The sequence below is a fragment of the Schistocerca gregaria genome, unplaced genomic scaffold (genome assembly GCF_023897955.1).
Source record: "Schistocerca gregaria isolate iqSchGreg1 unplaced genomic scaffold, iqSchGreg1.2 ptg001171l, whole genome shotgun sequence".
Lineage (NCBI taxonomy): Eukaryota > Metazoa > Arthropoda > Insecta > Orthoptera > Acrididae > Schistocerca > Schistocerca gregaria.
The window spans coordinates 15,001-22,500 of record NW_026062501.1 but is presented as its reverse complement, the minus strand read 5'-3'; the positions used below and the strand labels follow the sequence as shown (position 1 = coordinate 22,500).

General features: G+C 54.3%; 3 non-coding genes across 3 annotated transcripts in view; all 3 read left to right on the top strand.

Annotated features, from left to right (window-relative positions):
• The first annotated feature begins 3,303 nt into the window (after positions 1-3,303).
• Positions 3,304-5,196, top strand: LOC126329335 (small subunit ribosomal RNA). Its single transcript, XR_007562214.1, has one exon. It is a non-coding gene; the product is annotated as a small subunit ribosomal RNA (ribosomal RNA).
• Positions 5,197-5,558: 362 nt separating this feature from the next.
• On the top strand, positions 5,559-5,713 carry LOC126329321 (5.8S ribosomal RNA). The gene has a single exon (XR_007562201.1). It is a non-coding gene; the product is annotated as a 5.8S ribosomal RNA (ribosomal RNA).
• A 188-nt stretch (positions 5,714-5,901) lies between these two features.
• LOC126329339 (large subunit ribosomal RNA) overlaps positions 5,902-7,500 on the top strand; it is a 4,222-nt gene continuing 2,623 nt past the window's right edge. The window contains exon 1 of the ribosomal RNA XR_007562218.1: positions 5,902-7,500. This exon is cut by the window's right edge and continues 2,623 nt beyond it. This is a non-coding gene — a ribosomal RNA (large subunit ribosomal RNA).

Sequence of the window (7,500 nt, the reverse complement as noted above, 5' to 3'; positions counted from 1 at the left end):
AACACGCGATCTAGTGTTGTCCCTTAACCTAACTCAAGTTGTCCCTTAACCTAACTCAATTTGTCCCTTAACCTAACTCAATTTGTCCCTTAACCTAACTCAATTTGTCCCTTAACCTAACTCAATTTGTCCCTTAACCTAACTCAAGTTGTCCCTTAACCTAACTCAAGTTGTCCCTTAACCTAACTCAAGTTGTCCCTTAACCTAACTCAAGTTGTCCCTTAACCTAACTCAAGTTGTCCCTTAACCTAACTCAAGTTGTCCCTTAACCTAACTCAAGTTGTCCCTTAACCTAACTCAATTTGTCCCTTAACCTAACTCAAGTTGTCCCTTAACCTAACTCAATTTGTCCCTTAACCTAACTCAATTTGTCCCTTAACCTAACTCAATTTGTCCCTTAACCTAACTCAATTTGTCCCTTAACCTAACTCAATTTGTCCCTTAACCTAACTCAATTTGTCCCTTAACCTAACTCAAGTTGTCCCTTAACCTAACTCAAGTTGTCCCTTAACCTAACTCAAGTTGTCCCTTAACCTAACTCAAGTTGTCCCTTAACCTAACTCAAGTTGTCCCTTAACCTAACTCAAGTTGTCCCTTAAGCTAACTCAATTTGTCCCTTAACCTAACTCAATTTGTCCCTTAACCTAACTCAATTTGTCCCTTAACCTAACTCAATTTGTCCCTTAACCTAACTCAATTTGTCCCTTAACCTAACTCAATTTGTCCCTTAACCTAACTCAAGTTGTCCCTTAACCTAACTCAAGTTGTCCCTTAACCTAACTCAAGTTGTCCCTTAACCTAACTCAAGTTGTCCCTTAACCTAACTCAAGTTGTCCCTTAACCTAACTCAAGTTGTCCCTTAACCTAACTCAATTTGTCCCTTAACCTAACTCAAGTTGTCCCTTAACCTAACTCAAGTTGTCCCTTAACCTAACTCAATTTGTCCCTTAACCTAACTCAATTTGTCCCTTAACCTAACTCAATTTGTCCCTTAACCTAACTCAATTTGTCCCTTAACCTAACTCAATTTGTCCCTTAACCTAACTCAAGTTGTCCCTTAACCTAACTCAAGTTGTCCCTTAACCTAACTCAAGTTGTCCCTTAACCTAACTCAAGTTGTCCCTTAACCTAACCCACGTTGTCCCTTAACCTAACCCACGTTGTCCCTTAACCTAACCCACGTTGTCCCTTAACCTAACCCACGTTGTCCCTTAACCTAACCCACGTTGTCCCTTAACCTAACCCACGTTGTCCCTTAACCTAACCCACGTTGTCCCTTAACCTAACCCACGTTGTCCCTTAACCTAACCCACGTTGTCCCTTAACCTAACCCACGTTGTCCCTTAACCTAACCCACGTTGTCCCTTAACCTAACCCACGTTGTCCCTTAACCTAACCCACGTTGTCCCTTAACCTAACCCACGTTGTCCCTTAACCTAACCCACGTTGTCCCTTAACCTAACCCACGTTGTCCCTTTGCCTAACATAGTTCACTGCTCGGAATCTCTGGTGTCGTTGTTATCCTCATGTAGATGTCTTGCGAGTGTTGCTTACTTTCCACATATTCCTGCTATCCACTGTCAATTGTACTGCAATAGGACTATATCGCCGACCCCCCCCCTCCCCCCCCTCTGTCCCCCTCTGTCCCCCTCTTTGTGTCTCTGTCCTCTCAAGCTGGTCGGTCTGGCGTTTGAGTGTTAAATGAGCCTCGCAGCTGTTCAGTTGCATTCAGATGTCGACGCCCTCAGTGTACGTCGTGGTATGGTCTGTGTCCATTGTCCGCTGATGTCGTACGCGTAACCCACACGCTGTACCGATCATCGGTCGTTACGTACAGAGTGAAGTAGTGTGATACGTGTGACCGTACGCTGGCTGTGCCCAACGGTGTCGAATCTCAATTTCCATATGTTGTGCTTGATGCTACTTGTCTCGTCTCCCAATAACAGCTAGGTTGCACTGTGGTACGCCGTAGAGGCGTGTGGGAGGAACGTACGAACGCATTGTATGTCACCCTGGGTCGCTGGGGGTGGTGGTGCGGTGAGTCAGGTCAGGTCAGGTCAGCGTGAGCCGTCTGATGTAGTGACGCGTGTATTCCGACTTTGTCGTATTGCCTCACACAAAGTGCTACCCTGGTGGACCGCGTTCCATATCTGGGACATGCCGCAGATGCCGGTTGACAGTGGATCGCGGAAGGTACATCGCATACGTGCGCGGGCCACCTTCCACGTGTTCTCTTCTGCACATGTCGCAGTGTGTATGTGGTCTGATGTAGCGTGTCGTGACACATGACATCCTGGCATGCAAGAATTGTTGAATTCGCAAATGTAGGTGGACATCTACGTTTACTGCCCAAGATACGCAAATGAACTGGAAATCCGTTGTTGAGCGGTTGTTCACGCTGGAGGTGAATCTGTGATGGCGACGATCGGTACAGCTATTAACCGGTTGTTTCAGCGGTACCCGCCACATCCACACGCGTGACTAGGCCCATGTGGGTATGAAGCGATACGCGGCGGTGGCTTGGTGGGACTGTTCCCGGCCGGTGAAGGGGGGCCGCCCGGCGTGTTGGCCGCGCGCTGCGTGGGCGCACGCGCAACAGGCGGCTGGTGGGGGGCGCCGAGTGGCAGGAGCGCCAGCCGACGGGCCCGGCAGGCGGCGCAGCTACGCTGCGGCGCACCCTGCACGCGGCGCCTGGCGGCCAAAGTTGGTTCAGCCGAGCCCGGTGCGAAGCGCGGTGGACATCTGCAGTGTGCTGGTCTGATTGAGGACTGTGTGCGTTGAGGATGCGCCGCCGCCTGGCACTCGGCGCCGCGACGCCGTCTGCTGCTCGGTCGCCCCAGCGGTTCTCGCAGGTGGTTTGTATCGCAGTTGTGCGGACGTGTTGGCGCGTGCGCTGTGCTGGGAGAGTTCGCTTCTGCACCCAAGTGGGGCTTTGCCCTTGTGTGGCGCTGGCGTTGGAGCTGCCGGTCACCATAGGTGGCGCGTGTTGTCTCCCGCCGGCAATGCCACGACAGCACGCTCCCGGGCCTCTGTCGGCAGCGGCAAGCTCAGTTGGGAGCAAGGGTGTTCGCACTAAAACCGTCTACTCGCCTAACTCCGGGCGATTGCGCCTCTCTCGAAACCGACCAAGTACCTAGGACGGCGCTGCGCGCCGCCGGGACCTGAGAGGGTTTCGAGGTGTATCGTGCAGGGGAGCTCGGCCTCCTCCTGTTTGCAGAATAATTGAGCGGACGCTTGCGTGTTCGCGCGGGCCCCCGGGACACACTCCCGGGCGGCCGGCTGCTCAGCTCTAGTTGACGCAGCTCCCTGGTTGATCCTGCCAGTAGTCATATGCTTGTCTCAAAGATTAAGCCATGCATGTCTCAGTACAAGCCGCATTAAGGTGAAACCGCGAATGGCTCATTAAATCAGTTATGGTTCCTTAGATCGTACCCACGTTACTTGGATAACTGTGGTAATTCTAGAGCTAATACATGCAAACAGAGTCCCGACCAGAGATGGAAGGGACGCTTTTATTAGATCAAAACCAATCGGATTGGCTTGTCTGGTCCGTTTGCCTTGGTGACTCTGAATAACTTTGGGCTGATCGCACGGTCCTCGTACCGGCGACGCATCTTTCAAATGTCTGCCTTATCAACTGTCGATGGTAGGTTCTGCGCCTACCATGGTTGTAACGGGTAACGGGGAATCAGGGTTCGATTCCGGAGAGGGAGCCTGAGAAACGGCTACCACATCCAAGGAAGGCAGCAGGCGCGCAAATTACCCACTCCCGGCACGGGGAGGTAGTGACGAAAAATAACGATACGGGACTCATCCGAGGCCCCGTAATCGGAATGAGTACACTTTAAATCCTTTAACGAGTATCTATTGGAGGGCAAGTCTGGTGCCAGCAGCCGCGGTAATTCCAGCTCCAATAGCGTATATTAAAGTTGTTGCGGTTAAAAAGCTCGTAGTTGGATTTGTGTCCCACGCTGTTGGTTCACCGCCCGTCGGTGTTTAACTGGCATGTATCGTGGGACGTCCTGCCGGTGGGGCGAGCCGAAGGGGTGCTTTCGCGTCCCGAGGCGGACCCCGTTTAAATCCTACCAGGGTGCTCTTTGTTGAGTGTCTCGGTGGGCCGGCACGTTTACTTTGAACAAATTAGAGTGCTTAAAGCAGGCAAGCCCGCCTGAATACTGTGTGCATGGAATAATGGAATAGGACCTCGGTTCTATTTTGTTGGTTTTCGGAACCCGAGGTAATGATTAATAGGGACAGGCGGGGGCATTCGTATTGCGACGTTAGAGGTGAAATTCTTGGATCGTCGCAAGACGAACAGAAGCGAAAGCATTTGCCAAGTATGTTTTCATTAATCAAGAACGAAAGTTAGAGGTTCGAAGGCGATCAGATACCGCCCTAGTTCTAACCATAAACGATGCCAGCCAGCGATCCGCCGCAGTTCCTCCGATGACTCGGCGGGCAGCCTCCGGGAAACCAAAGCTTTTGGGTTCCGGGGGAAGTATGGTTGCAAAGCTGAAACTTAAAGGAATTGACGGAAGGGCACCACCAGGAGTGGAGCCTGCGGCTTAATTTGACTCAACACGGGAAACCTCACCAGGCCCGGACACCGGAAGGATTGACAGATTGATAGCTCTTTCTTGATTCGGTGGGTGGTGGTGCATGGCCGTTCTTAGTTGGTGGAGCGATTTGTCTGGTTAATTCCGATAACGAACGAGACTCTAGCCTGCTAACTAGTCGCGTGACATCCTTCGTGCTGTCAGCGATTACTTTTCTTCTTAGAGGGACAGGCGGCTTCTAGCCGCACGAGATTGAGCAATAACAGGTCTGTGATGCCCTTAGATGTTCTGGGCCGCACGCGCGCTACACTGAAGGAATCAGCGTGTCTTCCTAGGCCGAAAGGTCGGGGTAACCCGCTGAACCTCCTTCGTGCTAGGGATTGGGGCTTGCAATTGTTCCCCATGAACGAGGAATTCCCAGTAAGCGCGAGTCATAAGCTCGCGTTGATTACGTCCCTGCCCTTTGTACACACCGCCCGTCGCTACTATCGATTGAATGATTTAGTGAGGTCTTCGGACTGGTACGCGGCATCGACTCTGTCGTTGCCGATGCTACCGGAAAGATGACCAAACTTGATCATTTAGAGGAAGTAAAAGTCGTAACAAGGTTTCCGTAGGTGAACCTGCGGAAGGATCATTACCGACTAGACTGCATGTCTTTCGATGTGCGTGTCGTGTCGCGCAACACGCTACCTGTACGGCAGTGGCCGTGCGCCGCGTGCGGAACCACGCGTGCCTCTCAAAACTAGCGGAAGTGTTGTTGTTGTGTGGTACGAGCGCTGAAGCTCTGGAGCGGCTGGCCTGCGGTACCTGGCGCCTGGCGCCGGTTTTGAATGACGTTCGCCCGAGTGCCTGTCCGCTCCGGTGTGGAGCCGTACGACGCCCATCGGCTGTGAGGCCGTTGGACACAAAAAAAATAGTGGAACAGGGGCCGTCAGACGCCTCAGTCCCGCAAATGCTACTGTCTTGAAAGAGACAGTGGGAGACTGAAAAGGAAAAGATCACCCAGGACGGTGGATCACTCGGCTCGTGGGTCGATGAAGAACGCAGCAAATTGCGCGTCGACATGTGAACTGCAGGACACATGAACATCGACGTTTCGAACGCACATTGCGGTCCATGGATTCCGTTCCCGGGCCACGTCTGGCTGAGGGTCGGCTACGTATACTGAAGCGCGCGGCGTTTGTCCCGCTTCGGAGACGTGGGAGTGTCGTGGTCGCCTGTGTGGCCGGCCGCGTCTCCTTAAACGTGCGATGCGCGCCCGTCGCCTGGCGGTTCGCATACCGGTACTTTCTCGGTAGCGTGCACAGCCGGCTGGCGGTGTGGCGTGCGACACCTCGTACAACGACCTCAGAGCAGGCGAGACTACCCGCTGAATTTAAGCATATTACTAAGCGGAGGAAAAGAAACTAACAAGGATTCCCCCAGTAGCGGCGAGCGAACAGGGAAGAGTCCAGCACCGAACCCCGCAGGCTGCCGCCTGTCGTGGCATGTGGTGTTTGGGAGGGTCCACTACCCCGACGCCTCGCGCCGAGCCCAAGTCCAACTTGAATGAGGCCACGGCCCGTAGAGGGTGCCAGGCCCGTAGCGGCCGGTGCGAGCGTCGGCGGGACCTCTCCTTCGAGTCGGGTTGCTTGAGAGTGCAGCTCCAAGTGGGTGGTAAACTCCATCTGAGACTAAATATGACCACGAGACCGATAGCGAACAAGTACCGTGAGGGAAAGTTGAAAAGAACTTTGAAGAGAGAGTTCAAAAGTACGTGAAACCGTTCTGGGGTAAACGTGAGAAGTCCGAAAGGTCGAACGGGTGAGATTCACGCCCATCCGGCCACTGGCCCCCGCCCTCGGCAGATGGGGCCGGCCGCCCGCGCGGAGCAATCCGCGGCGGGGTCGTGTCCGGTTGCCTTTCCACTCGCCGCGGGGTGGGGCCGTTCCGGTGTGCGGTGGGCCGCACTTCTCCCCTAGTAGGACGTCGCGACCCGCTGGGTGCCGGCCTACGGCCCGGGTGCGCAGCCTGTCCTTCCGCGGGCCTCGGTTCGCGTCTGTTGGGCAGAGCCCCGGTGTCCTGGCTGGCTGCTCGGCGGTATATCTGGAGGAGTCGATTCGCCCCTTTGGGCGCTCGGGCTCCCGGCAAGCGCGCGCGGTTCTTCCCGGATGACGGACCTACCTGGCCCGGCCCCGGACCCGCGCCGCTGTTGGCTCGGGATGCTCTCGGGCGGAATAATCGCTCCCGTCAGCGGCGCTTCAGCTTTGGACAATTTCACGACCCGTCTTGAAACACGGACCAAGGAGTCTAACATGTGCGCGAGTCATTGGGCTGTACGAAACCTAAAGGCGTAATGAAAGTGAAGGTCTCGCCTTGCGCGGGCCGAGGGAGGATGGGGCTTCCCCGCCCTTCACGGGGCGGCGGCCTCCGCACTCCCGGGGCGTCTCGTCCTCATTGCGAGGTGAGGCGCACCTAGAGCGTACACGTTGGGACCCGAAAGATGGTGAACTATGCCTGGCCAGGACGAAGTCAGGGGAAACCCTGATGGAGGTCCGTAGCGATTCTGACGTGCAAATCGATCGTCGGAGCTGGGTATAGGGGCGAAAGACTAATCGAACCATCTAGTAGCTGGTTCCCTCCGAAGTTTCCCTCAGGATAGCTGGTGCTCGTACGAGTCTCATCCGGTAAAGCGAATGATTAGAGGCCTTGGGGCCGAAACGACCTCAACCTATTCTCAAACTTTAAATGGGTGAGATCTCCGGCTTGCTTGATATGCTGAAGCCGCGAGCAAACGACTCGGATCGGAGTGCCAAGTGGGCCACTTTTGGTAAGCAGAACTGGCGCTGTGGGATGAACCAAACGCCGAGTTAAGGCGCCCGAATCGACGCTCATGGGAAACCATGAAAGGCGTTGGTTGCTTAAGACAGCAGGACGGTGGCCATGGAAGTCGGAATCCGCT